Genomic DNA, 22,124 nt, shown 5'->3' with positions numbered 1-22,124 from the left:
AGTATGTCTTCTAAAAAACAAAATGTAGCCCTCTGGTGAGTACTATGTCAGAGGTGCTCTGACTGCTTCTGCCGCCAAAAAGGCCAACAGGTGAAAAAAAGGACAAAAGTGTTTAGAACTACCTTGGGCTTCCTCTGTGGACCAAATACCTTCTCTTGCTGGGGAACAAAACCTTCTTCATCAGTGAAGATTTGAAAAACACTTCTGGTATTTTAAAGTGAAACCTCCTCATTGACCTCCTTTCAATGAGGTAATTGAGAGAGATCATACTGAAACAGCCATCACGTCAACCATGTTTCGCACCCAAAGAATTGTTTAATGTGTGCAAGTCCCCACACATGAAGCACAAGTTGCACCCCACAAGTCAGTGACCACATTCAGGTCACAGGACTTCAGACTACAGGTTGCCACAGCTACCCTTGGTCTGCCTAGCCAGTGTTTCCCACCTCAAGAATTGTTAAAAGCTAACTAAATGCCTGGCACAGATTGCACATCACAAGTCACGTTGTCACAAGGTCACATGACCTGCCACTTCTTGTGGCTTCATCCCATTGTGGCCTGCTGAGCTTTTCCAGTTATGTGTTGCCATATCCGCTATAAAAACATAGTGTGCTAGAAAAGTAGTGAAGCAAAAACATCATCAACTATATATACACAAACCTCCATGATAATTCTGGTTAAGTTAGATTTACTATTGCAAACTCCACATCTACATCCCCCAAAGTTATACATATCATCATGGTACATATCGCTGGAGTTAACTATAATACATTTATACTTAACTATATATTTTTACCTCTGTGATATTTTTGCTGCAATATTTTTGAAGCATAATATTTAAACTCAGTATTCCAGTACCTAACCGTTTTCTTGCCACAAGATTTGTTTAAGGCCAGCCATTTACTGCACGCCAAGTTGCAGTCATCTTACAAGATAGCCACATTGAGGTCACATGACCTGCTATTACATGCTGTCACAGTCCTGCTGAGCGTTTCCTGCCACAAGAACAAGTTCTGTGCTTCTGTCTGATTCTCTGGCCATTCCATCACCCAGGCCTCACCCAGCTAAGAGCAGTCGCAAAAAAGTCCTGTTTAGTACTGTTCAGGCCAAGGACAACCGAGGGATTTAAGCCTGGTCTCTTAAGTTGGTTATCCATGCTACATGCTTCACACTTCGCCACAGAAGATATTGCACACACTACATCTGCACAGTCAACACTTCAAAATGTATTCATGCCCCACTCACCAGCATGCAGATATCTTTTAAATCAAACTTGCAAAAATCATGCTTAGTGCCACCGCCTCAGTCTATGCTCCCAACATTGCAGACATCATCACACAGTGCAATCTATATGTACTATTCTTCACAGAAACACTCCTAGATCCATGCACGTTATAAAAACCTTACACAACAGGCTACAGCAACCAGTAACCAGTATGCAGACTAAAACACACAAGACTGAGAAGAATTCTGCGACTTCTCTGCACCGTGAGTCAACATTACTGAGTCATTTGAGAACCTCACTAGCATTTCACTCTCTCCATCCAGGTCGACTCCTTCAGCTTGATCTAGAGACCTCCACGACCCAAAATTTCAGAACTGATCCCCACTGCCTCAGCTCCACACACCCACCCCATATTCACATAAAGATTCCTGGAGACTCAAGTGCCAGAGATCAAAAGACTCCCTCAATACACTCTTCAGGGTGCTGGGCATCAAACAAAACCACACCGACCTCAGGCACCCTCAACATAATCGTTGCAACCTCATCATGAATCCAGTACAATCCTGTAACACGTTTGGATTGGACTAAATATCTCACGGTCTCCTTCTGGCTCTGGTATGCTTTCTAAAATTCTTTTTCAGAAGGATTCTCTATACTCTTAGGCTCAAAGGACTTAGGCCTGATTTAGAGTTTGGCGGCTGGGTTACTCCGTCACAAATGTGATGGATATCCTGCCAGATGCATTATGATTTCCATAGAATATAATGGAATAGTAATATGGCGGCCGGGATATCTGTCCAGTTTGTGATGGAGTAACCCTATCTGCCAAACTCGAAATCAGGCGCTCAGTCAGTGTACCAATATGAGCCAGAGAATCCAGTTGACTTCAGTACCCCACAACTCAATGAGAATTACATGAGAAAGGTGCATATTAAGTAATGATCAGTCCTTTGAGACTCACAGGAATAGATAGTGGACCCCCAACCCACTTTCATCATTAGTAGAGACACTCAAGAACACTGAGTCTAGAAATCTATTTTCAAGATGTATTAAATCCTATCGTACTGCCCAATATGAGTAGTAGTTATTACGAAAATAAACAAGATAGTGGCATTGATAGGTCAGTATTCAGAACAACAGAAAATATTGTAACCCTATCCCATCCCCCAGCTACCTAAGCTTATCTTAGCACAAAAAGTGGCCTACTCGAGTTTCATTTATGGCCTACACCCACATGTCTTTCAGTCCAACAGAAGCAGTGTGCAGTAGGAAACTGATGCTGTTCTTGTTGCTGCACGTTAGCAATTCTGTTATGGTCGGTTATGGTTGTCAGGAGGAGTCTTTGTGCCTTTGTCATATCATTCATCAGGGAGGGGTATTAAACAGGCACTTCATGACCCTCATCCTAGAGGACCTTGATTAAAGTTCCTCCCTATTCAATATTGCTTCTGGTGTACACTATTGCTATTTTTTTTCTCAACTCAGTTTATTGGTTTCTTTGGATTAAAAAAACATCCAACACTACAACAGTCTGTCTCCCAAAATGTGAGAACACTAGTTATGGCAATATCCCATTTATTTAAGGATTAAATATTATCCCATTATTATATTGTATGCATACTTTTATTTGCTGTTATTTTAATGTAGTGCTTTATTGTGTTACTAAGTCTAAATGTTCCTTTTGATCTTCATGGCAGTTTAAAATGTTAGAGACTGCCTAAGAGTTTTAAAGATGATTTGGTGTTAGATGTGTTTCTTGCCCTTACATTCCGCGCTTTAAAGATGAGGGAGAGGCATTTCCTCCTAGAGTTATCAAAGAAAGGACATAATAGTTACAAATAAAATGGAAGCTAGTTTCAGTCGCATTGTACTGAAGAAAACGGATTCCATACTGGGAAAGGTCCTTGTTCCATTTAGTCAATTGGTAATTATCCCAGCTTAAGTTTATTGATAAAGTGAAATAATGCAGGAAGGGCACATAGTAACAGCCCCTTGCCTTTTTATGGGTGAGGAAGGTGTTCTGTGCAAGTAATTCTAGGTTTAAAGACCATGTCCACTGTTGGTACCTTGTTTGGCAAAATGCCCATCTCTAGTGCAAAGTCTTATCATCAGAGACTTAGGTCTCAACGAGACGTGTTATAAAGCAGATTTTGTATGTGCTTAAACCATGAGGGTGATAGATTTCCTATCTAGGGAGGGCACAACTTCGAAGTATTTCTGAATACTACTCTATGAAGATTTTTCCAGAGCCCTCTCTAGAATAATGGGATTCTCATTTGGGCTCCATGATAAATACTTAAAATACACAATTCCTCATTGTGGATCAATAAAAAATAAAATAAATCTTATTTTCTTTAATAGACAAACATTTTACTTCGCTCTGACTCATAATTCAGATCCTTTAAAGTCTACTGCTGAGTTTTAGGTACAGGTGTGACTAGACCCTGGACAAGACTGTGGTGTCCTAAAAGGGCCATGGTAATAACAAATATTAATTCCCCCTGATGTCCTTTTCCATAATCAGTCCTTTATGGAGATGGACTACATTACAAAGCGCAGGAGTAAATAGTGCATCATCTGCTGTATGGAGTTGGTGATCCGGTGACTGATTTGGGACTGCTGCATACTGGCAACATGGTGGCTGGAGCATAATGCAACCATGACACCCGCAGCAGGATCCTGTGGCACCCAGAGACCCGGGGTGGAGTCCTGCTGCGAGTCCACAAAATGACTGGGAGGGGATTGCCTCTGACTGGTAGCTATGTGAGGAAATTGTTCCTGTGATTGCAGCCTGTATTGGAGGCACAGGAAATATCAGAGTGCCACTTGGGTGACCGTTTTTCCCCCACACTCCCCCTGCTTTGACAAAGGCTTGGAGGGGATATTTGGCAAATGCCCATGCACTTGGCCACTCCCTCAGTGCTCCACTCACTAAATATAACAATTAGCTCCTGGAACTAGGTCCAGTGATTAGGGGGCCAAGATCTGCATGCCATCAGAGGGCTGAGAAAGGCAGCTCCTTGAGGCAAGCAGCAAAGAGTAACCCCCCCCCCCAGCACAGCTCCTGATTGAGAGGGACTGGGACTTTAAGGAAACAAAATGGGAGAGTGAGGTTGTGGGGTGTACAGGCGGGATAGTAATATGGAATGAAAAAATTACCGAGGCATTTGGTGAGCATTATTGAGACTGTACATTTTCTGTTGTGGATGCTGGAAAGTGAAAATACAAGACTTTGTTTGGCAGATGTGACCCTGCCCCGCTTGGCAGATGCAGCTAGACCTTGTATATTAGTAACCGAAATTGAGGAAGCAATACAAATGTTGCAGTTCGTGAAGGCCTCAGTACCTAATGTCCTGCCAGTTGAAATCCATAAAAGCCTTCCCAGTACACTGTTGAGTCTCCTGCTCTAAATGTTTTTGCATTTGTCGCGCCTAGTAGGAAGGCCATGCCCAGACGTGAGTCCCGTGCTTGCAATGCCACCAGATTCAAGCTAACCTGGCTAGCCAAAAAATGGGTGGCATAAGACGAAGGGTGCTTATCAGGAGATCTGAGGTTAGCCACAATTATCGTTATTCAAAAAGCTGGCAAATTCCCTGAGACCTGCTCTTATAACAGTCCTATTTCATTATTAAACATTGGAACCAAGATACTGGCTAAGGTCCTGGTGGCTAGGCCTGCATGGGTAATTACAGCTCTGGTTCACCCGGATCATTAGAGGTTTATCCAGGGCAGAAGCGCACAGTTGAATCTTAGGAAATTATATGGCAGTCTGGCTCTTAAGGGGGCGCACAGGCAGAATGGGGAGTGGTGGTGTCATTGGATGCCTTCAGTGCCTTTGACTCTGTAGAATGGACCTATTTCAGGTTTTGGAAAGGATTAATTTTAGGCCCAAGTATTTGGCATGGATAAAGCTGGTACATTGAGAGCTCCCTTGCCTGACCCAGGGTCAATGGGATTTATTCAAAACCATTTCTTGGGCAGGGTTACAAGAGGGTTGCCCACTTTCCCCCCCATGATCTTTGCCTTTGCAAATGTACGGTACGGTTCAACTGCTAACCGGTCGGTAAATTGTAGATCAAGGTCTTGATCAAATAGATGCTCAGTTGCAGCCTGCATCTACCTATCCAGCTCCTTCATGCTCTCATATGTGAGCAGCTTCTAATCTTTGAATGACATTGTTTGACATGAACCATCAATCTAAGGATTCTGTTATTTTAGAATTAGTAAATTTAATAGAAAAAGGCTCTGTGAAATGGTCTGATGAGATCTTATTTTTGTCCTGATAGTGAGACTGCTTGTCCAGGACCTCTGAGTGTATATCGGGGCGGTTGGTTACTATGCAGGATTGGATATTCAAGGGACTTCGAGCTGGGTGGAAGAGGCAAAAGTCTAGTGCGCAGACTCCTTGTTACAACATTATTGTACTAATTATGTTGTGCAAGTGTTGCACTGGTGTCGCACCAGTGTACTCTGATCTACAGTGACAATTGTAGAGGCCCCTGACGTGCCACTTTTAATTGTTCTAAAAGGGGATTTAGGACACCAGTAAAGAGCAATTTTGAAAAATACAATAATGGGCAATGTTACTTAATAATTAAATTGGTTAAACCTGTGACCCAGTTACTCCTACTGCTCCGGTGTGCTCCACTACCAGCAGCTGGCCATTAATCTGCGTTCCACCTCCACCAGTTTCCATTTAAGGCTCCAACTACCTCCATACCTCAATGTTCCTCCTACATGGCTAGAGGATGATGGGAAATCGTGGAGAGTAATGTCATCACAGGAGCTTCAGGAACTTCGGTAGACTCAGCAGCTCAGTATTCTGCATTACATTGCTGTTTGAATAAAAATCATTCTGTGTGTGTTCACACCCTGCGGCAGCGGCTGCTTTGCTCCACGTGCCTTTCAATACCTCATCCCAGAGACAGGTTACAACCCACTCGGTTCCCCAGGAAAAAGAGTGCCTGGCACTGAAGGAGAAAGACTGGGGCAGAAGTGCAAAAGGTACTTGTACACACTGAGGGGAGAACAAGCATGCTCCGTGCCTACAAGACCAGCCACGTCATTACTGATTGGTGTCCAGGGTTTCCGCTTTCAAATCAGACACACCAGTTACCTGTTCACCTTATATCATGGAGTGGAGCTCAAGGACTTGTCATTGAGAGCATCTACGATGTTGAAGCATTCAATGTCAAGAAAACCTCATTCCTCTTGGAGGGGAACTACATTTGAATGGCTGCATCTAAACCAATGTTGCCTTTAATTCAAAGTATCAGAACATGGAACAGGGGAGATACTTCCACTATCAACATTTCATACCCAAGGAGAAGTATTATTACATGCACAAGCAATATTTTGTTCTCCAGAGCTAGCATTTTTTCCTCTAAAGGCTCTCCTACCTTTGGCCTTTTTCTCCTCCAGAGCCCTGTCTGAAGCGTCTACAGCTTTCCTCTCCTCCATGGCAGCTTTTTCTTGGGCAGAGTGGCCAGTTGCAGCTTCCACTCTCTCTCAGCTTACCTATCCTCAGTTTCTTCTGTGGCCAGGTTGCGGGAGGACACACTGCTCCCGCCCCTGGATCTGAAAGGGGATTGCACTCCTGTGGCCCCTCCGCTCTCTCCTCTGGGGACATTACCAGGATATTCTCTTCCTCTTCTTCTGTTTCACCCTCTTCTACTGCACCATACTCCTACTGTATCTGTGATGTAGACTGCAAAATGTGGACCTCTTCTCAGGCTCTGAGTGCTATCTGGTATTTCAGTTTCTGGAGCCTTTTGTTAGCTTCCACCCCCTGTTCTTACACAGTTTTTTTTAGCTCTGCCACAGTGAGGCTTTCAATGTTGCTGGGATTCATCTCTATTCTTGCAAAAAACAGAAGCTCAGAATAGGAGGATAGGGGTGAAATTCAGAAAAATGAAACAAATGCCCAATTAAAAATAAAGGGGGGTAAAACATATCAAATGGATTTGTAGAAACACAAGAACTGAAGCCCACCGCTGAACACCAATGTAAAAAAATGAAGTATTAGTTGGTGTGGGGTGCGAACCCACCTCAAACAATAATCACAATTGTTTTGGGTAAATAAACCTGTGCTTAACCCTCTCGTAGCTTGTTTTAAATCAGTCAGGCTTAACGTGGAGGTGATGTGTAAATTGTGAATGCAGCACTCGAACAGCAATAAAGTGAAAGTGCAACACAAGAAAAGTAGAGTACATTTTCATAAATAAAATTAAACTAAAACGACAAAAGTCCATCAAGTAGAATGGGAGATATGAATTTTTAAACTTTGAAAAAAAATTGTGCCAAAAGCACAAAACGCCAAGCACAAGTATGCAGTTGCTCTAAGCCAGGTTGAAGTAAAAAAAAAAAAAAAGCCCGATCAAGGGACCAGATTCATCCCAGTGGAATGTTTACCTTGTGACTTAAACTTTTATTGTGACAAAATGGTGGCTCGGACAAGATGCAAGCTGGATCTCAAGCAGCGCTTGATGGAGGGTTGCTTAACAGTAAGGTCCCGGTGCGGTCATCGCCGAAGATGGGAAAGCTTTGAGTGGGACAAGTCTGTGCCTGGGAAGACCCTTAGGTAGGTCCAGATGAAGCCCTCTACTTTCAAACTTAAAAACTTTTCTGTGAGTTATATCTCTTTCAGGGGGTAAACCAGCAATCTGATCGAACCGGACTTCGGTTGCGCTTTCAACAGCGACCCTGGGCACCTTCGGTTCTTCAGGCAGAAAGTTGGCATAAAAGTGTCTAAGTCCCATGTCTTGCAGTTTGCGGACATGGAGAGGACACTCTAACACCAGCCTAGGGTCCAGAACCTGGAGGCATCACTTTGGGGGTGTGGACTTCCTTCAGCAGAGGTTAGAGCAGGGTCCAAGACGAGTCTAGTTGGCAGTTGCATAAGAAGAGATTTTGGAGGCTTGTGTCCCTGTAGCTCAAACAGGAGGTCACTCAACCAACCATTGGAGTCTCTTCAGAGGTCCTGGGCTCACAGCAAGCAGAAGCAGTCATCCTACAGGTCCTTCAGACAGCAAGGCAGTCCTTCTTCTGATTCTTCACAGGTCCAGGAATGTTCTGAGGCGAGTTCTGTGTGGTCCATGTTTATGCCCAGTGCCAGTCTATGGATAAAGGGCAAGCCTGTGTCCACCCAAAACCATTTTTGGTCAGTTCCTCAATCCCCACTGGATTTGGTGCCATCCTGACTGGAGAGACAAAGGGGAGGCAGGCCCAGGTGTCGGCCTCATCTGCCATTGACAAAGCAGGTATCCTTTTGAAGCTCAGGAAAGGGCTGGACACAATTCCCCAGGCATCATGTTAAGGGAGGAACCCCCTCCTCACTCAAAGGGTCATTTGTCCAATGTCTGGGAGCAATTTACATCTCAGCACGGGAGAGCAATCAGGGACCAGACGACAGCTAGACACAAGCTGGGAAGCTTTTTGGTTTTAGTCAGGAAAATGAAAACTTCCTAAAAAATAATTTCCAAAATTGTAATATAAAATCTGCTTTGAGCACTAAGCTGGATTTTAAATTACTATTAAAATGAGCTCTTGAACAATTTTTGTAACTACACCTAAACTGAATTTAGCACGTAATACAGATAATAGTGTAAACAGTGGTAACCTATGAAAGGGCCAGCCTTGCTACAGTGAAAAACAACTTTGGGGGGGGTTTCACTGCCAGGACATGTAAAACATTAAATATATATATATATATATATATCATACATTTGAAATACCATGCATCATGCTCACAGCCTGGAATGTGTCATTGTCCAAAATGTGTTGTAGAGCATGGATGGGTTCCAACCACTATAGTCTGCCCGTGCCTACCATACCTTTGCGTGTTTCTCTGGGCACCCCTAGGCTTTATACACCAACAGCTCTAGGCCCATACAATAGTCCAGGCCACTTTTCCACGATACAAGGGATGAGGGGACTACCGCCTTCCACCCTGTGAGCGGGAGGTCGTGGATAAAGCACTCTGGACCGCGGTAGTCTGAAGAAAGATTTATTTTTATTGAAATTTGAAGATGTAGTAGAAAACAGGTGAGTATTTGGTTGTGTGACTTGAGGGTGGGGATGTTCTTGAGGTTCTGTCTTCACTCTTCGTTTCTGTCTCCCTGGTTCACAGGTCATCCCCGGGAAGTGCATGTGGAGAGAAGAGAAGATAGCGTTAAGTGTACATGCCGCCTGTCTAGGTTTAATCTCTGTATCCTTTCTCCTTCCCTGACTCTCTGTTCTTCTTATTAAATTCTGTTTAGTATCAATTAGTAGATGCTGTCTTGCTTCAGTGTTTTCATTTCTATCCTTTCTATTTTTTTCTTTTAATGCTTACACGGACCTACGCCTGGGTTTGCTGGCCTTCGTATCGGATACTCTACAAGGACTCGTGGTAAGTATTATATTCATTCTCTTTTTCCCCCCCCCTTTCCTCCGTTACTTGTCTGTTTACTCTGTTCCAGCCCCCCCCCTCCTTTCCTCCGTACTCGTACTTGTTATGGTTCCTTGTTTTTGTCTTTCCCCCTCCCGCCTTTCCACTCTTTCCGACCTCCCCCCTTCTGCCCTCTGTCTCTCACTCGCACTCTCGTTCACGGACGTAGTCCCAAGCACCTGAACGGCCATGCTTCTCCTGAAGCGTGGCAGGATGCAGCCACTCGTCTCCCCGGTTGCCTGGATCAGGATCTCCGGACGCTCGTCTTCCGTCAGCAGTTCCAGTGCTTGGATGAGACCGCCGTCTCCGACTCTCTGGCGATGTCCGCTCCTGTGTTTTCACCTTCACATCTCCGTTGCTGGGTGTTTCCTCCTCCACGAAAGGGTTCACAGTGCTCCCCTGGTCTCCTGGGATTTCCTCCAAAGCTCTGAACGCCATGAAAGTATGCTGCGGCATTTTTGAAGTGTCAGTGCACCGCCACTGCCGACCCTTCCACCAATCACGATCAGGGAGCCTCAGAGCACCAGGGGCAGAGTCAGCACAAGCAGGAGCGGAGTGAGGGCGAGCAGGATCCAGCCCGTCACATACACTCCCCCTAGAGAGTGACCTATCAAGACGCTCTGAGACCAGATAGCGGGAAAGAAAATCAGCGGCCACCATTTGCTTCCCCGGAATGTGCTGTATCCGAAAGGAAAAGGGCTGAAGGGAAAGGAACCAGCGGAGAACACGGGAATTAGAGTCCTTATGATGGGCAAGCCAAGTCAGAGGAGCGTGATCAGTAATCAAAGTAAATGTCCTGCCCGACAGATAATAACGGAGGGATTCAATTGTCCACTTAATCGCCAAACATTCCTTCTCTATAGTTGGATAATACACTTCCCGCAGTAGAAGTTTCCTGCTGATATATAATATGGGGTGGAGGGCATCATCATCCTGTGGTTGGGTCAACACTGCTCCCAAACCTACGTCAGAGGCATCAGTCAGTAAAACAAAGAGTTTACAGAAATCAGGACAGCAAAGGACAGGTTCAGACATGAGGGCTGATTTTAACGTATCAAAGCTCTGCAAGGCAGACACCGAGGGAGGACCAACGGTGTTGGGATATGAGTTTTTGAGCATCTCAGTAAGGGGTTCTGCCACTGTAGAGAAATGGGGAATAAAAAGGCTTTAATACCCAATCAAACCCAAGAATGCTCGGATATCTTTCTTTCTCTTGGGAAATTACATTCTGGAGATGGCTTCAATTTTTTCCACTTGGGGTCTAATTTGACCGTTCCCCACAATATACCCCAGGTATTTGATACTAGTCTGTCCAAGCCTACATTTCTCAGGATTGGCAGTTAACTGGGCCTTTCGAAGAGCTTGTAATATAGTATCTAGGTGTGTCAAGTGCTCATCCCAAGTGTTACTACAAATAACGATGTCTTCGAGATAGGCAGCAGCATACTGCTTAAATGGACGTAAGATTTCGTCCATGAGTCTTTGGAAGGTGGCAGGGGCCCCAAGCAGCCCAAAAGGGAGGACAGTAAACTGATATAAACCAGAGGGGGTGGCAAATGCTGTTTTTTCTTTATCGTCCTTCTTCAAGGGTATTTGCCAATACCCTTTGGTGAGATCCAGGGTGGAGAGGAATTTGGCCTGGCCTAACCTCTCAATAAGCTCATCTATCCTAGGCATAGGATATGCATCAAAATAGGTTAAGTTGTTAACTCCCCTGTAATCTACACAAAATCGGGTGCTACCGTCTGGCTTGGGTACCAGTACGACTGGCGAGCACCATGGGCTGGCTGATGGTTCCAATATACCGACTTCCAACATGGCTTGGACTTCCTCTTCAATGACCTTTTGCTTGGCTTCAGGAATACGGTAGGATCGCTGTCGTGAGACAGTGTTCATTTTCAGACGAATGGGATGTTGGACTAGGTTGGTTCTGCCTGGATATTTAGAGAAGACATCTTGATTGCGATGTACTAGGCGGGTTAGTTGTTCGTGATACTCCCTTTCAAGAGTGGGATTGATCCATGGTTGTGCCTGGTTAGGCAGGCCCCGGTGAGGTAACATGGGATATGGGATGTCCTCCGTAACCTCCGAGTTAATAAAATGAATGGAAGAGCCTCCTGTGGGTTCTAACCATTTTTTAAGAAGATTGATGTGATAGATCTGTTCCCTTCCACTTCCTTGGGGAATGGCCAACTTATAGGTGGTGGGATTGATCTGTGCTATTGCTTCAAATGGTCCTTGCCATTTGGCCAATAATTTATTCTCAGTGCTAGGGAGTAGGACTAGAGCTTTGTCTCCTACGGTTAAGGTGTGCACTGCACTTCGGGTGTCATAGCTTTGCTTCTGCTTATTTTGAGCTTCCTATAAAGCAGCATGGGCCTCCTCCCATACTGTATGAAGGTTCTCTCTTAATTCCTGTGTATAGGTCAAGAGGTCTTTTACCTCTTCCTCCGTGTCCTCCCACTGTTCGGCTAACATATCTAACAGCGTGCGTGGCTGTCGACCGAACAACATTTCAAAAGGGCTATGACCTAAAGAGGCTTGTGCATGGGTACGAATAGCATACAGAACCAGAGGTAGTTTCTTTTCCCAATCCTTACCAGCCTCTGATATACTCTTTCTTAGCAAGGATTTAATGGTTTTGTTGTATCGTTCCACCAACCCATCTGTCTGAGGATGATACACTGATGTACGGATTTGTTTTACCCCTAGCAAACGACATACTTCAGCCATTAACCTAGACATAAAAGGAGTCCCTTGGTCCGTCAGTATTTCTTTTGGGAAACCCACCCGTGAAAAGAACTCTATCATGGCCTGGGAAATCGCTTTAGTGTGTATACTGGAAAGGGGTATGGCCTCGGCGTAGCGTGTGGCATAGTCCACTAGGACTAGAACATATTGTTTACCTCGAGTGGAAGGGGTGAGGGGCCCGATAAGGTCCATTCCAACCCTAGTAAAGGGAATGTCAATAATCGGAAGAGGTTGTAGGGGTACGGGTTTTTGTGGAGAGGGGTTATACAACTGGCATTTGGGACACTCTGAACAATGCTTCCTTATTTCACCATAAACCCCTGGCCAATAAAATCGTCTAAGGATTGCTTCCTCAGTTTTCTCCCTCCCTAAATGCCCTTCTCCGTTATCCCCATGTGCTAATTGTAACACTTGTTGGCGGTGACTTTTGGGCACTACTAACTGCAGGTCGTTCCCTCTAGTGGGTGTGGGATTTCTGTATAACAGGTTATTACAAATCAAGAACCTGGGACCTACCCCTGGTGCTGCCCCAGCCTCAGCCTGTTGCCATGCATGTTTTAAAGTTGGGTCCTCATTCTGATTCTGTCGGAAATCCCCGGTGATAGCGCAAATCTTCCCCCTTGTAGCAGGACCGCCTTGTGCTGAACAGTGCTGTATATAAGGCCGTCGTTGCTCTCTTTTTTTGTCTCCTGCTGAGGATACTCCTTTCCCGTGTGGGTTCTTCAGTTATGATACCACTAGGTGCCTCCGCCCACCAACCCCTCAGAAGGTGCTCTTGCCCGGCTTTCTTTAATAAGTAAGGGAAGTCCTCGTAATCAGTCCCGAGGATTATGTCTTCATCTAGGGTGGAGAGTACCCCGACCCGGAGATTCTCGATTTTGTTCTCTCCATTTTAATCTTACAGTGGCAAGGGGATAATACCGTTGGTCCCCATGCACACAGGTGATGAGAACCTGGGACTCTGGTTCTTCCTGCCCTGGCATCACTAAATCTTTACGGATCACGCTCTGGCTACATCCGGAGTCGATTATGGCCAATCTTTCTATGTCATTGACAAAGATAGGAAGGGTATATTTTGGTTTTTCTCCTCCAGTCCAGAATACTCTCCCCTTTGTCAGCCCTATCTCCATGGGTTCCTCAACATCTTTTTATGCGGGCAATATCGGGCTATATGGCCCCATTCTGAACAATTGTAGCATTGAGGACCAGAGCCTGTGTATCCAGAGGGTCCCGGGCCCCCTGGTTGCGTTCTTTCCGGTCCGTGGGCTCCGACTGGCTGAGGTTGTTGTAGTCTAGGAAGGGCTGGTCGGATCGTAGGAGGAGGAGCCCGGCTAACGGTAGCCCGGAAGTCAGAGCCTCTGTGGTAAGCACAGGCAAGATCTACGGCTGTTTCGTTTGTGAGTCCAGGATGCTGTCGTACCCAGTTCCGAGTGGTAGGAGGTAAAGCATCCAAGTACTGTTCTAATACTATTATATCAAACATTTCTTCTCTTGTCCTCTCTGTAGGTTGCAACCATCTCCCGGCTGAATGTTGGACTCTATAGTACAAGGCACAGGGATTTTCCTGGTGCTGCCATTTTAGTTGCCTAAACTTAGTGCGATAACTCTCACTGTCCAAGCCCACTCTTTCTAGGATAGTTTTCTTTATGTCCTTATATGGTAAGTTCCCACTCGGATTGATAGCGTGATACGTTGTTTGCAAGTGGCCAGTGAGTAGGGGGGCGATATATTGACCCCATTTGTCCTCAGGCCAATTAGCAGTACTGGCCACTCTTTTAAAGTTCGTGAAGAAAGAGTCGGGTTCTTCCGATTCCTGGTATCGTAACACACTACTTGGTACTGTGGGGTGTACTTTTGTATGGGCGATGGTGTCGGTAAGTTTACACAATGCTGTTTCATGTACCAGTTGGTTATTAGCCATAATCGTCGCTTGGCTTTTTAGCGCTGTTTGCAATGCCTCCGTTCCTCTTTGGCTTCTTTCATTTGTTGTTCCCATATCAACTGAAGATGTCGTTGCCCCTCAGCCAACTGGGCTATGACATCTGCCATAGTTGCCTTCTCCTCCATAGTTGTGGATTATTTTCTGTGTTTGAAGATCCCACTTCTGACACCACTTGTGAGCGGGAGGTCGTGGATAAAGCACTCTGGACCGCGGTAGTCTGAAGAAAGATTTCTTTTTATTGAAATTTGAAGATGTAGTAGAAAACAGGTGAGTATTTGGTTGTGTGACTTGAGGGTGGGGATGTTCTTCAGGTTCTGTCCTCACTCTTCGTTTCTGTCTCCCTGGTTCACAGGTCATCCCCGGGAAGTGCATGTGGAGAGAAGAGAAGATAGCGGTAAGTGTACATGCCGCCTGTCTCGGTTTAGTCTCTGTATCCTTTTCCCTTCCCTGACTCTCTGTTCTTCTTGTTACATTCTGTTTAGTATCAATTAGTAGATGTTGTCTTCCTTCAGTGTTTTCATTTCTATCCTTTCTATTTTTTCTTTTAATGCTTACACTGACCTACGCATGGGTTTGCTGGCCTTCGTATCGGATACTCTACAAGGACTCGTGGTAAGTATTATATTCATTCTCTTTCCCCCCCCCTTTCCTCCGTTACTTGTCTGTTTACTCTGTTCCAGCCCCCCCCCCTCCTTTCCTCCATACTCGTACTTGTTATGGTTCCCTGTTTTTGTCTTTCCCCTCCCACCTTTCCACTCTTTCTGACCTCCCCCTTCTGCCCTCTGTCTCTCACTCGCACTCTCGTTCAGGGACTTAGTCCAACGCACCTGAACGGCCACGCTTCTCCTGAAGCGTGGTGGGATGCAGCCACTCGTCTCCCCGGTTGCCTGGATCAGGATCTCCGGACGCTCGTCTTCCGTCGGCAGTTCCAGTGCTTGGATGAGACCGCTGTCTCCGACTCTCTGGCGATGTCCGCTCCTGTGTTTTCACCTTCACATCTCCGTTGCTGGGTGTTTCCTCCTCCACGAAAGGGTTCACAGTGCTCCCCTGGTCTCCTGGGATTTCCTCCAAAGCTCTGAACGCCATGAAAGTATGCCGCAGCATTTTTGAAGTGTCAGTGCAGCGCCACTGCTGACCCTTCCACCAATCACGATCAGGGAGCCTCAGAGCACCAAGGGCAGAGTCAGCACAAGCAGGAGCGGAGTGAGGGCGAGCAGGATCCAGCCCGTCACACACCCCTTCACTATATCCCGCTTCGCCAGAGTCAAGCCAAGAAACAACAAGGATAGTTTGTACCAGTTGCCCTCTAGTGTGCCTGGGTCATGAAGAAAAACAAGTTTTGGGTCAATCGGAATGAACCAACTCCGAATCTCATCCATACAAGTTATACCTCTCCAAAAGTGATCTAATCCGGGACAGCCTCACATTTTGTGTAGAAATGTGCCCTCCCCCACTGCACACCTAAGACAGGCGGGAGAGGCAATTAAACCCATCCTCCACAGTCAGTGTCGCGTATAATACACCCTGTGTAGGGACCCAAGCTGAACCAGCTGAAGTTGGGCCGCGATAGCTGCACTCCTGGGCTTACCCAGTGGTTCCGTCCAATCCTCATCCTCTAATCGTCCCACATCAGCCTTCCATACCCGTTGGAGGGCCTCTGAGGCGTCTCGGCATTCAGAGGTAAGTGTTTGATAAATTTGAGCAATCTTATTATCACCCAGATCATCTAGGAGGAGTTTACCTTCCAATGGATTAAATTCAGGAAGGTCTGATAGATCTGCAATGTTGGAGATTAGTTCATGGCAGTTGCAAATATCTGTGGAACTGACTATGGTGAAGCTGGTAGTCTGCTTGTATAGTCTGAAATTATTTGAGGGCTATCCCACTTATGATGCCGCCCAGTGTGGAGATGCCTATCAAGCCTCATTTTCAAAAACCCTAGAGTATAGCCACCTGTGATAGCTAGCGACCATGTCAGAGCGGTGTCCATTGCGTTAACCTTCCCATCTGTCGGAGGGAGCGCTGATATTGGGTTAAAACACTAGTTGCTTGTGGAAGACCTCTCCCCCGAGCGCTGTATAAGTAGGAGAGGATTGTGGTGCTCCTCCCCCTTCATCCCCCAAAATGGCCCATCACTCCGACGTATACCCTGGGTCTTCTTGCACACCATATCACCAGTCATTGATGACCAGAAGGTGTGATGCCAGGTAATAGGATTTAATATCTGCTGCAGCTATGCCACCATAGTATGTGGATTGGATGCATTTCCCCAACGTGATGCGGGGAGTGCCGACTACCCTGAAGAAGCCGAACAGAATAGAATTAACAGATCAAAACCACTGTTGAGGGACTGCATAGAGAAAATTCTGTAATAGGTGTATATTAATTTTATCATGTTTGAAAAGAGAACCCAAGCACAGAGTTGTATGGCCAATAAAAACGGGTTCAGTAAAATGGAAAAATACTCTGGGGAGACCTGCAGACATTTCCAACACTGAGACATACCTCTGCAAATTATTCTCATATCACAGTTATGTTACGTTCTGTTTCATCATCGTGCATATTTAATTTTTGCATACATTAATCCGTCTAGAGCTCTAGCCTTTCATGTAATTGTTCTTTGCACATCTCCCCAGCATAGGCCCCATACTATTTATTTATTTCAAATGTTTTTTATTGTCTTTTATAGAAATTACTGCTCCTTATATTGGAGTGTGGGGGTGAACCCTGTGTGTGACACTCATCTCTCAGGTGAAAGATGTAGTAATCATAATCATTTATCAGTCAGGAACTTGTATCTAAGCAATAAAAGGAAACAGAAAAAAAATGAGTTGCATAAACAACTAACCCACAAGACCAAACCCATAAGTAAGCCTTGGGCAGGACGCACCACTTTAGTTACAAAAAAAAAAAAAAAACAGTTGCTGGTCAGGCTACACAGCCCACCCCTACATGAGGTCATTGTGGAGTCATCAGCTGTGACAGAATGAAACCCAGCCAATTCCTTGTGTGGTCCTGTACAGATACTGCCACCCAGAAACTTTCAGCCTGTTTAGTCTGCGACAGTCCCCTCATCTGGATCATGCAGAAAGGTGAATACTAAGCATGTGGTTCACACCTGTGTTGGATGGTCGTCTGTTTTCATGTACAGCCAGTGCTGTAGAGGTACAATTGTTTAATTATTTTGAACACACTTTAAATGTACATCTCTAGTGTTACTAATTCAGGATAGAAGTCCATTTGAAATGTGTTTTAGTGTTACTTTTAAAACAATTATAAGTGTGCACTATATGCTGCCAGCACTATTATCATCTTTTTACATATGGCTTTCGCATTGTGCTTTAGTGAGATTTAGCACACACTTAAATAGCATGCTTCTGCATTTTCATGATCCTCTATGTTCTCATAGGAACTTGGCTGAACACTTCAAACAACGCTTTTGACACTTTTGTTGTGCCTTGCAACTTGATATGATTGGTATAGTTAATAAGGTTGGATGGGGAGGAGTAGTTATTTCCCTGGCAGTTAATCATTTAAGTTAATTAGTCCCCATGAACTGATTTGAACTCATGACAGTTTCCTGGACCCTTACAGTTCCCTTACAGTTAACTAAGCTATCAAATGTGTCCATCTATACTGCCCTCGTTGGTATGACAACTGTTTTCTGTATTCTTTTTATTATGATGCTGTGGCACAAACAAACTAGTTACTTACCTTTGGTAACAAATTATCTGGTAGAGACATATTCTAGTTGCAGATTCCTTACATTAGAGTTTCCTCCAGGCGTCAGTCTGGATCTGGACATTTTTCTTCGAGCAGTACCCTTGCGCGCCGTTGGGCGTCGTGGTCGCCAAATATGACGTTGAGGGTTATATTTAGGCCCCACCTTGATGCGCTGACGTCACTTTCTTTTCACAACTTTCCAAGCCAGAAGCGCAGAGCCATGAAGAACACTGACTCTGGTGCACCAGAATAGGGCCCTAAAAGGGAAGTCCTTGGCCCTAGAAATCAGTTTACAGTGCGGGGACGGTGGGTGGGTCATTAAGGAATCCGCAACTAGGATATGTCTCTACCTGAAAATCTGCTATCGAAGGTAAGTAACTTGTTCATCTGATAGAGACTTCTAGGTGCGGATTTCTTACCTTAGAATAGATACCCAAGCAATACCATCCCCAGATACGGGTTTGCAAACCAAGATCATACTAGGAAGTATTGCAGGACCAAACGGCAAAGTACCCATCCCTTCGGACCTGACTGTCCAGGCAGTAGTGTTTAGTAAATGTGTGCAGGGATGCCCACGTTGCTGCCTGGCAGATGTCCAGGACTGGAACTTTGCATGCTAACGCAGTGGTTGCAGCTATTGCTCTGGTAGAATGAGCACACAAGCTCTCTGGGTTGCTTTTTAGCCAGTGCCTAGCACATTTTAATGCAGAGGACCACCCATTTAGAGATGGTTCTCTTCTGCACTGCCTGACCTTTCTTTACACTCACATAACCCACAAGGACTGATCATCCACCCAGAACCCTTTTATACGATTCAGATAGAACACCAACGCTCTTTTTGGGTTCAGACGGTGGTCTCTCCTCTTCCTTAGAAGGATGTTGGGGTGCATAAAAAGTAGGCAAGGTGATTGATTGGCATACATGAAAGGGTGTGACCACTTTAGGCAGAAAAGAAGCCCTAGTACAAAGCACCACCTTGTCAGGGTGAACGGAGATGAAAGGTGGTCTTGAAGAAAAAGCCTGCAGCTCACTCACTCTGCGGGCAGATGTGAAGGCTACGAGGAAGACTGTTTTCAGAGTATGCAGGCGACGTGGGCAGTTCTGAAGTTGCTCAAGGGGTGCGCACATTAGATAGATAAGAACCAAGTTCAAATCCTATTGGGGCATTGTGAACGGGGAAGGAGGAAAGAGATGAAAAAGGCCCTTAAGAAATCGTTCATCAGTGGGAGATTTAAACAAGCAGGTTAGGTCAGGCAATTGGAGAAAAGCTGAGATGGCAGACAAATGACCCTTTAGGGTGTCCAGAGCAGAGCCATGCTGGGCCAGGGAAAGAACAAACAAAAGAACCTCAGAAAGATTGGAGGGGGAGGGGTCAAATGACTTATCTGAACACCATGCAACAAATTTGTCCCATCAACAGGTGTATACCGTTTTGGTGGAGGGATGCCTGGCTGCCAAGATAACCTCACATATTTTGGGCATAAGATCAAAAGCTTTCAACTGCTGCCGCTCAATCGCCACGCAAGAAGACGGAGACTGGACAGCTTCAGTGGAGAACCATCCTCCGCTGCTGCGACAGAAGTTCTTTCCAAAGAGACAGTCTGATTGGAGGATCAGTGGCCATGTTCAGTAGCTCAGGATACCATACTCTTTGTCCCCAGTCAGGAGCCATTAGAATGATTTGGACTGGTCGTTCTTGATCTTCTTGAGAACTCTGGGCAGGAGTGGCATAGGTGGAAAGAAGGGAAGGCCGGAGTTCCAGTCTAGATGAAAAGCGTCGCTGAGCGAGTGCCACCCTGGAAACTCCAACGCAAAAAACAGCTGACACTGCGTGTTCTCTGCAGAGGCAAACCGATCTAACCCTGGCTGTCCCCACTGCTGAAAGAGGCCTTGCACCACCTCCAGATGGAGACACTGTTCATGAACGATCAGGCATTGACGGCTGAGTTCATCAGCTCTGACGTTCAGAGAGCCCACCAGATTTTGAACCACCAGGGATATGCCCTTATGTGTAGTCCATGAACACCTGTGCCACTTTCCCTTTTAGAGAGGGAAGGAATGCTTTCAATGCTAGTCAGATTTTCTCCGCTCCAAAAGGTTTAAATGGAGATCAAACTCCGCCGGAGACCAGGCGCCTCTGATCTCCGTCACTCCCATGTGGCCGCCCCATCCCAGGAGTGACGCATCTGTCACTACAGTTCCATCTGGTTGGGGGAGGGAGAGGGATCACCCTCTGACCCAGTCACAGTTCAAATGCCACCACAGCAGATCTTGCACAGTCCCCTCCGAGATCTGGTCCATGTTGGAGAGATTCACCTGATGCTCGCCCACTGGAACTTCAGGTCCCACTGCAGAGCCTGCATATCCCATCTGGCATGAGTCACCAGCAGGATGCAGGAGGCCATAAGGCTCAGCAGCTACAGAGTCATTCTCACCAAAATCCAGGATAGGAGAGAGGCTGAAACATAAATATCATAGTCTGATTATCCAGGACTTGCCATTCGGGAGGATAGGCCCGAAACTGCACTGTGTCCAGAACAGCTCCAATGAAAGGAGGCGTCTGAGAAGGAGTCAGGTGTAACATCGGCATGTTTACAGTGAACCCCAGCGATTGCAGGAGGACCGCTGTGGTCTGGAGGTGGGAGACGACAGCCTGGGGTGAGCCTGCCTTCAACAGCCAGTGGTTGAGGTAGGGAAAGATTTCAAACCCCTAACCTGCACAGATGAGCTGCGACTACCACCATCACTTTGGTGAACACCCGAGGGGCGTTGATAAGGCCAAAGGGAAGCACAGTGAATTGAAATTGCATGTGACCTACCACGAACCGCAAGTAGCGTCTGTGGGCAGTCAGGAAGGGAATATGGAAATAAGCATCCTACAAGTCTAACTCTACCATCCAGTCTCCTGGGTCCAGGGCAGATAGCACCTAAGCCAGAATGAGTATTTTGAACTTCTCTTTCCTGAGGAAGAGATTGAAGGCCTCAAGGTCGTGAATAGAGGAGAGGTAATTGTCCTTTTTGGGCACCAGAAAGTAGCGGGAATAACAACCTACTTCTGGCACAGGGACACCCTCTATGGCTCCCTTGACCAAGAGAGCCGTAACCTCCTCACAGACACGTGCCAAGTGATCCTACATCATCCGATCAAGGGATGGTGGCATGGAGGGAAAGGTACTGTCAAAGGGGAGGGAGTAGCCCTTTTGGACTATTTGCAAAATCCACCTGTCTGACAAAATTGTGTTCCAGCGGGGCAGGGGATGGTGAAGCCTGCCGCCAACTGGTCCTTGGTGGGGAACCACCACACTAGGAAAGTTTGGAGGCTGCAGCTGAGGGTGGACTGGCTAAACAGCTGGTGCCTAAACCACGGGGATGCTGGGTCCCACGTCCTCAGAGGCTGGGTAGGATGCACAGCACAGTGACTGGTGGGAAACAGTCTATTTTTCACCCCTTTCGTGGACACGAAAGGGGAGCCCAGAGCCACGACTGAGTGGGGGCAGGTGGCAGCAGGGAGGCCAAGGGACAGGGCCATAGCCCTGGACTCCTTAAAGCACTCAAGCCCTGAGTCTACTTTGTCCCTGAAGAGATGGGTGCCATCAAAGCGCATGTCCATCAAAGTAGATTGGATATCCCCTGAAAGGCCAGATGTCCTTAACCAGGCGTGGCACCTCAAGGCCACCGTCGAAGCAATCAATATGGCCAGAGAGTCAATTGTATCCAGCCCACATCCGACTGGGAACTTTGTTCGTCTCTCCCATCAGCAGCATCTTGAGGGAGAGAATGCCCCGGGCCTCCTTCGGGAACTGTAGCAGCACATGCGCGGCCATGTCCTATAAGTTATGGGTGTAGTGGCCCAAAAGGCATGCCGTGTTCATGGACCGCATTGCCAGGCTGGAGGAAGAAAACCGCTTCTTCCCAAGGTGGTCCAGTCTCTTTGAGTCCATACCCAGGGGAGCGAAGGGAACACGCCATGGGACGTTGAGGCTTGGATGACCAATCTCTTGGGGATAGAGTGTTGAGTCAGGAAAGCTGCGTCCTTTGGCACAGGCCTATGGCAG

General features: G+C 46.2%; 1 protein-coding gene across 2 annotated transcripts in view; it reads left to right on the top strand.

The window, feature by feature from the left end:
• Positions 1-22,124, top strand: part of MIOS (meiosis regulator for oocyte development) — a 148,802-nt gene that overhangs the window by 85,632 nt on the left and 41,046 nt on the right. The window lies entirely within an intron of this gene.

Source organism: Pleurodeles waltl, chromosome 10 (genome assembly GCF_031143425.1).
Source record: "Pleurodeles waltl isolate 20211129_DDA chromosome 10, aPleWal1.hap1.20221129, whole genome shotgun sequence".
NCBI classification, from domain to species: Eukaryota; Metazoa; Chordata; class Amphibia; order Caudata; family Salamandridae; genus Pleurodeles; species Pleurodeles waltl.
Note: the sequence above shows the minus strand (reverse complement) of the source record. Positions and strands in the feature narration are given on the sequence as shown.